The sequence below is a fragment of the Berghia stephanieae genome, chromosome 4 (assembly GCF_034508935.2).
Source record: "Berghia stephanieae isolate SIO BIC M18660-M18661 chromosome 4, UCSD_Bste_1.3, whole genome shotgun sequence".
Lineage (NCBI taxonomy): Eukaryota > Metazoa > Mollusca > Gastropoda > Nudibranchia > Aeolidiidae > Berghia > Berghia stephanieae.
Window position 1 is genome coordinate 59934659 of NC_088363.1, and position 7500 is coordinate 59942158.

Sequence of the window (7500 nt, forward strand, 5' to 3'; positions counted from 1 at the left end):
GAGTTATCAGACCCGCAAAGTACACCTCGATTAAGAACATAATGTTTAATTTCAACCTTTCTAAATAATATCGAGTCCTTTTCTCTTCACGGCCATAATTGATTTGTACTTTGTTAGAGAAATAAATCGATTAAATTTTGTTATTTCTTGGGTGAGGACAGCAGGAGCGAGATGAAATAAATCGATATATTTGCCATCCTTTACTACATCAATACATTGTCAAATACTGACAACTTTATTTCTTTTCATTGCCCGGGGGATCGATATATCGTTTCCCATGTCCCAAGTCGATGTGTTTAATTAATTGTTCCCAACATTTCAACTTTAAACACAATGATACAAGCATGATTTGTCGTCGGAAATTGTATGAAGGAAATTGTCATGAATAATTGATTTCTTCCTTTTTCTATTTTTATTATTTTATTTTCTTCTTTTTCTTCCCCCACCCGCCCTCTCTCTCTCTCTCTCTCTCTCTCTCTCTCTCTCCCCCTCTCTCTCCCCCTCTCTCTCTTTCTCTATCTATCTGTATATCTATCTATCTATCTATCTATCTTTCTATCTATCTATCTATCTATCTATCTATCTATCTATCTATCTATCTATCTATCTATCTATCTATCTATCTATCTATCTATCTATCTATTATCTATCTATCTATCTATCTATCTATCTATCTATCTATCTATCTATCTATCTATCTATCTATCTTTCTATCTATCTATCCATCTTGTTTTCTTTCTTCTTCAAATAAACCGGCTCACATAGACTAAATACTCTAATGCTCATTCCCAAAAGAAGAAAAAAAGATATAGTACTTTCCTGATAATGTAGTTGTAGAGGTCTCAATATTGCTCAAAAGAGCAGGAAACTTATTAGGATATATGAATAAAGAGTGCTGTCAACATTAGTTGTAAGACTATTAACAATTCTTCTTCTTCTTCTTCTTCTTCTTCTTCTTCTTCTTCTTCTTCTTCTTCTTCTTCTTCTTCTTCTTCTTCTTCTTCTTCTTCTTCTTCTTCTCCTCCTCCTCCTCCTCCTCCTCCTCCTCCTCCTCCTCCTCCTCCTCCTCCTCCCCCTCCTCCTACTCTTCCCCCTCCTCCTCCTCCGCTTCCTCCTTCTTCTTCTCTTTCTCCTCCTATTTCGTTTCGTTCGCCTATTCTAATGGATATTTGTAAGAATAGATAGGTTAAAGGTCACCCTTTTTTCATGGGAAAATCAACTCAGCTAATTAGTTCCATTGGTTCCATTGTAAAATTGCTCTGTCCTGACCCGTGGAGTTGAAAATAATAATAATAATAAAAATACTTTATTATAATAATATAATAAATTACTACCTCCCAATACACGAGGTAGAGGGTAGTGCCGCGCTGAGGACCGGACCGAGGACCGGTCCCACGGTCTTTTAGCTGTGAACCGTGGTCCAGTCCCAAAGAGGAAGACCGCCGGCGGTCCTCACTTCTTATCACCTTTCAACGGTCTCGCGCCATACTACTTCCCCAGCGATTCGTTGCCTCGGTCCTTTGCCTATCTTCCACCAATCACCACCCATCCCACTTAATTAATCGCACCCACCCCCCTTTGCCATACACTAAACTACACAGACGACATAGAGGCAGACGACCACCTCCCTCCACTCCGCAAACCGCCCTTTCGTGTGTGAGATGGGGGGGAACAGGAGGCGCACGCCTTGGACGATTCCATTATACGGGGTAAATTTCAAAATTTACTACACCATAATGATCGCAATGACAATGATCTATGATGAAGGCATGACCCCTCTTCTCTAATGGGTTATTGTTTGAAATGTATGTGACTACTAAAGATGTGTGTGTGTGTGTGTGTGTGTGTGTCGAACCTAGCAAGTTGCAAGTCTGATTTTTTGTTTTCTTTTGTCCATCTCTTGTCGCCACTCCTTTCTATCGCATTGTTGTCATTTAAAATAATACAATAATATTAAAATTTCGTTTGGTGTTTTAACTAATCAAGTAATATGAGTTTCATTAGTTTCTTCCGTCCAAAAAAACCAGTTTTAACGTCTGTATTTTTAAAAGGTCCAATAGAATATTTGGGGACCCGATAGCTCAGTTGATAGAGCATTCTTTATACGCAAAGGGCCAGAGATCGATCCGGGTGCAGTCGATTTTTTTCTGAATCCCTGTCTACTCAGCAATGATTGGGTATGCTGAGTTTGTTAGATCTGGCGAAAAGTCCCATCGACCCCTCTTATCACCTCATCCACCCCTCTTATTATAACTTCACGTTCTCTTTACTTTTCAATGCTCGCTGCCCTCTAATGTGTGTGTGTGTGGGGGGGTGGGGGGGTTTTGGAGTTGCGTGTGTGTATCAACGCCGAACAACTCGATCAACGCCTTGGCGATGCCATTATCTCCGTTAATGGGGATAAATTTCAATTTTATTAAATTATCGAAGTAACAATGAAGTACGGTGAGCAAATAAGAAGGCATCACCCCTCTTCTCTAATTAGTTACAATTTGAAATGAGTGTGACTACTCCGTGTGTTTTCATCTCTGTAGGCCACGGTTTTCATCTTTGTAGCGGTCCTTTAACGTTCAAGATGAACGGACCGTCTAAGAGACGGTCCTTGCGGTCTTCATTTCCCAAGGACCGTAGGACCGTGGTCCTTAAGCTTGCCAAGGACCGCTCCGCACTAGTAGAGGGGTTCGGTAAAGTCCAATCTAATCAACAGATCGATAACAGTCTTCATTCGTTATCGGCCCTTGGAGTTGCTGGTCGGGCAATCATTTTTAGAGGGTGGGGAGGGTAGGAGTTGGGCGAAGGGCGAGGCGGGTAGTAGTAGTCCGTGGTAGGACGGTGAACGAACGCACTGCCACGACTTGGGGTATCCACCGTGCGTCACAGAGCGGAAAGCGGGCGCTATTTCTTGTCCGAGTCCGGACTTGTTCATGTTCAGAGTGACTTTAGTTTTCGGTTGAGACTTGGTATCGGGAAGTTGTGAAATCGGGATAGTTTTATTAGTATTATTATTTTTTTTTTCTCGGGTGGCAAATATGTTAAGTTAGATAGAAACCTGTGGTTATAGCAATTTTAATAGGTTACTTTGATTTATGACATGTGTACAAAAAGGAGAAAAAAAAAAGGACAGCGAGAGAATGACAGAAAAAGACTTATCAGTCAGGGGGAATGACAAATAAATATGATTTATGATGTTTATTATTGACGTTACGGGAAAAGATTAAGATTAATTTTGAATATTTCTGGCCACAGGAATAATAGACTTCATGGGGATGTAACAATAGCATAGACCAACACATAACCTTGATAGGGAAAATGCAAAAACAAAAACAAAACAAAACAAAATTTAAAAAGACACAACAAAAAGAAAAAACAACAACAAACAAAACAAAACAAAATCAAAAAACACAACAAAAAGAAAAAAAAACAAAAGACTCATAAAAAGATTCCCCGTATTCTTACCTAAGATTTAATATAATTATATTCTAATGTTAAACAAAATTCACTCTACAATCGACCACTTCAAACGTGACAAAGCAAGTTGGAGACAAAATAAAAATGCATTCCCTCCTGATTTTTTTAAAATTATAATTTATTGAGCCTAAATAGTTCACGATTCCATTGTCTGATGCATTATTTCTGCCATTCAATGGTATATGTAATGAATACATCGATTGGTGTCATTAGCAGCATACACTTCTTAGCTTCTCATCTAAGGTGATTTGATATATTAAATAAATAAGTTTATTTTAATTTTTTTATGAATCCCATAGGTCGTATTTTGTCCATTTTATGTTATCGTTAAATTAAACAATTTCGTCGATATCTCTTGTTAACTAAAATAGATAATGCACTCTTAACTTGTTTTCTCCCTGGCTTAAGTCGATAGGTTGGAAGCCTAGTAAATCATTTTTTTTCAAAGCAAACGATTCAAATTCGATTTTATGGACTATCATTTTATTTTTCAGGAATCATTTAATACTCATAATGAGTGGATATTGAAAGCCTTCGAGTGTAGTGTTTCCACCCGAAGCCTCTCCATTTTCACCTTTTCGTTCGTATTTTATAATCCCATCTTCGGGCAGCACCCACCACTCTCTACTACTTAATTATTGGATAGCAAGATGGGAACGTTATTATTTCTATTACCATCCATCCATTATTGGGGTTGATGTGTCTAAAGGTTTACGATTTTTAAAACACCATTCTAGAACCACAAAAGGATACGCCACAAAAACGGAACTATTGCAAATCGGGACATAATGACGTTTCTCCCTAGTCGTCTCTATTCTCCGGTTCTCATAATAAATTTCTGTCATAGGCATTCAACCTCCCCCCTCCCCGCTCTTTTCCTCTGTGCTGGCAATACCTACTCTTCTCTATCGTCTGCTAGGCTCAAGTAGACTGTGGATTTGTTGTAGGGCTGTGTCGGGGTGAGAGGAAGGTAATGGCCGATCATTCCTATGGATATATTATTATCGTCATTTTCAATGTTATTGTGAATAATGATAATTTATACGTTGTGATTAAGTCTGCATTTTTCAGTGATTCAAGGTTTGATAGGTTGGATTTTAAATAAAAGAATGGAATATGCAATTATATCTAAGTTTGCCTGTATCTGGGAATATATCCGGTTTGATTATTGATTGATTTCTGTTCGTTATAAATCAATAGATCAATGACGATTAGAGTCGTGGTGCATGCTAGTGGCGGTCCTAGCCGTGTGCGATAGGTAACTTGTTTAACTGTATTCTAAGCATTGGACTGGACATGTATTTACCGATGAAGGAGTTTTAATTAAATTTCATTTTGATAAGTGCTTAAAGAATATTATTTCGCATTTTGACTTTCGGTTCGTGTGCTTGTAAGTTTTTCTAAGCCATATCTTAGCTTAAAAAGAAAAAGCCTGACCCCCTTTTGTTGTAAGTTTTAAAGACTGGTTAAACGTCCATGCGTGTGTTTTTTGTCTGAACATGTTCCGTGAGTCGATTTTATGATTTGTTGGAATTTCGTATTATGCGCAGTTGGTTGAGATGGCATAATCAATTAACATCAATTATATCACAAAACAATTAAAAAATTTCTCGTGTTGAGACTTGTCTTTGTGATTGTCAGTTTGCAATCCATAATATTTGAATAATATAAATAATTACATAGCATTCCTCTTTTTAAAAGGTCAATCTAGAGAGTGGCTATTATTTTTATTCCGTTTGTTTATAATGTCTCAAAACTTTAATTTAGGATTGACTAGCTTGCGAAAAATATATATCCCTTGGCAGAAGATACGTCGCTCATCTTTTATTTATTTATTTATTTTTTATTCAAAAGATTGTTAATATAGAGTTCATTTGAAAAAAAACAACAAAAAAAAAAACGACTTTATATTTATAGTTCTGATTCTTCGAGTGTACATTTTATTATTTTAAAAAATATTATGTGTATCGTTCTTATATTTTATAGGACCCATTATCCTACGATGGTATTATGGCATGGTGGTTTAGATGCTTAACATTTAACATTGAATTCATAGTATGAAATACAATATTGGTTTCGGGTTACGTTTTTATATTTTATTGAAGAGAATGAATATGACCTCTTAGTTTGATAAAATCTACAATTTTACGCTTCTTGTCATTATAGTTTTATAATATCTTTTTGGCATCTGGTTTACTACGACATAAGACCGTTTTGAGGTGATGGATCACATATTTATTAAAATGCCGTCGTTGTTACTGAAGATATGACTTAAGATATATTGTATTCTTGATCTGTTTCGTCCTTGAATAATTCTTCTTTCGTCTATAATCTACCAATTTTTTTAAAACGCGTTTTTACATGTTATAGCTTAACTTATACAAAGACAAGACGCACACGCAAATGACTTTTTTTTTTTTTTTTTTAACAAAGTAACATTTCTTACATATCCCTCCATTGTCCTGTGAGAAGTGGATAAGTAATTGGATCTTATTTCAATGTTGAGAGAAGCATCCGTTGGCTAAACTACTTTGTATGAATGATCTCCCAATGCACTTGTACGACAACCCTAAAGGGCTACTCGCACCCCCCCCCCCCCCCCCCCGGGAACACATACTTCCCCATACATACATGTACACAAAATTCATCATGGACATTATCCAAACCTGATTGATTGTACTTTTATCTGCGTTGGGAAAGTATTTTCAACACCTTGTTTAGCTAGTTCTAGACTTACTTTGCTTATTCGAATCTCCGCGTGGAGAATATGGCAGAAAACAGGTAGCTGGGTGTCTTCAGATTAGGTGAAAGTAGAATAGGCGTGGAAGAATACCAGGCACCCTACTAATGTATGCCCTTGACTCTGGACATTTCCCCGCTAAAAGGGCGATGCCAACGACGTTCATATGAATTTCTTCATTTTACTACGTGTTCAGTGTTGCTCTTTGGCTTGGAATCCCTTGAGCACTTTTCGTGGAAATTGTGCTTTATGAAAACTGAAGTTGTTATTATTTTATAAAAATGTGAACTCCGTAATCGTGTTGGAAACGTTCTTTAGAATTGTCATCGAGTAGCATAATTGATTGGTTATCTGGCTTGTTGTTGTAATTAAAAAAAAAAAAAAATTGCTTTGGTTTGAGCGTATTTCCGTTCAACAGCGTCTATAGATTCACACTATAAAGTTTTACGTGGATTATTGTTTTCGTGTTTTTTACAGTATATTTTAAGACAAGATAACATATCTAGGTTAAGATGTATTTGATTTATCCTCTTCTGGAAATTTATATTGGGTATTGCCATAGACTAATGGATTTCTGAAAACAATTAAGCAAATAAATAATAAAAAGGAAATACAATGACATAGAAGTAATCAAGCCTAACAAAACTAAACATATTTCAAAAAATAGAAAAAAATCTCTCATACCTCCCAAATTCTCTCTCTCTCTCTCTCTCACACTCTCTCTCTCTCGTCTATCTATCTATCTATCTCTCTCTCTCTATCTCTCTCTCTCTCTCTCTCTCTCTCACTCTCTCTCTCTCTAAAATGTTTCACTCACTCACTCCTACACACACACACACACACACATACACACACACACACACACACACACACAAAACCAACCAAAAAAAAAACCTCGTTCTTTTTCTCTCGTATCACCCTAATTTACTGCCTTTTTATTCTCTATACTTCCATATAATATATTCAACCCACTGTTCACGCATCCACACTGTCCTAGACCTCCATCTTAATGCCACTTCGAGAAAGTCTCCTCGAGGTAGAGGGTACAAAGGATTTTTTACAAAAGTTCTGTTTTCGATTTGAAACTTATCACCCTGCCTGATCGACCAGACGGTTTATATTCTAAAAATAGAGAATGTTGCTTTTCTTTCAAGATGTTCAACACGTTATTATAGGAATATTCTTCATAGGTGGTATTTGGTGTAGGCAGGATAAACTGCAGAATGCTTTCGGCTCTTCTTACAATTTTATCTATTCTTTCTTAATAATCCCTAGCAGTGATGGCCCCACCC

At 36.8% G+C, this 7500-nt stretch overlaps 1 protein-coding gene across 6 annotated transcripts in view; it reads left to right on the top strand.

The window, feature by feature from the left end:
* LOC144970936 (centrosomal protein of 135 kDa-like) overlaps positions 1 to 7500 on the top strand; it is a 58392-nt gene that overhangs the window by 28357 nt on the left and 22535 nt on the right. The window contains exon 1 of one of the 6 annotated variants that reach the window (XM_078911130.1): positions 4351 to 4438. The exons of 1 other annotated variant lie outside the window; for it this stretch is intronic. The gene's annotated coding sequence lies outside the window, so the exon portion shown is untranslated. Of the gene's footprint in view, positions 1 to 4350; positions 4439 to 4525; positions 4549 to 4615; positions 4859 to 4891; positions 4917 to 7500 lie in introns of those variants that run through there. 4 more of the 6 variants (XM_078911134.1, XM_078911132.1, XM_078911131.1 and 1 more) reach the window with 4 other exon arrangements.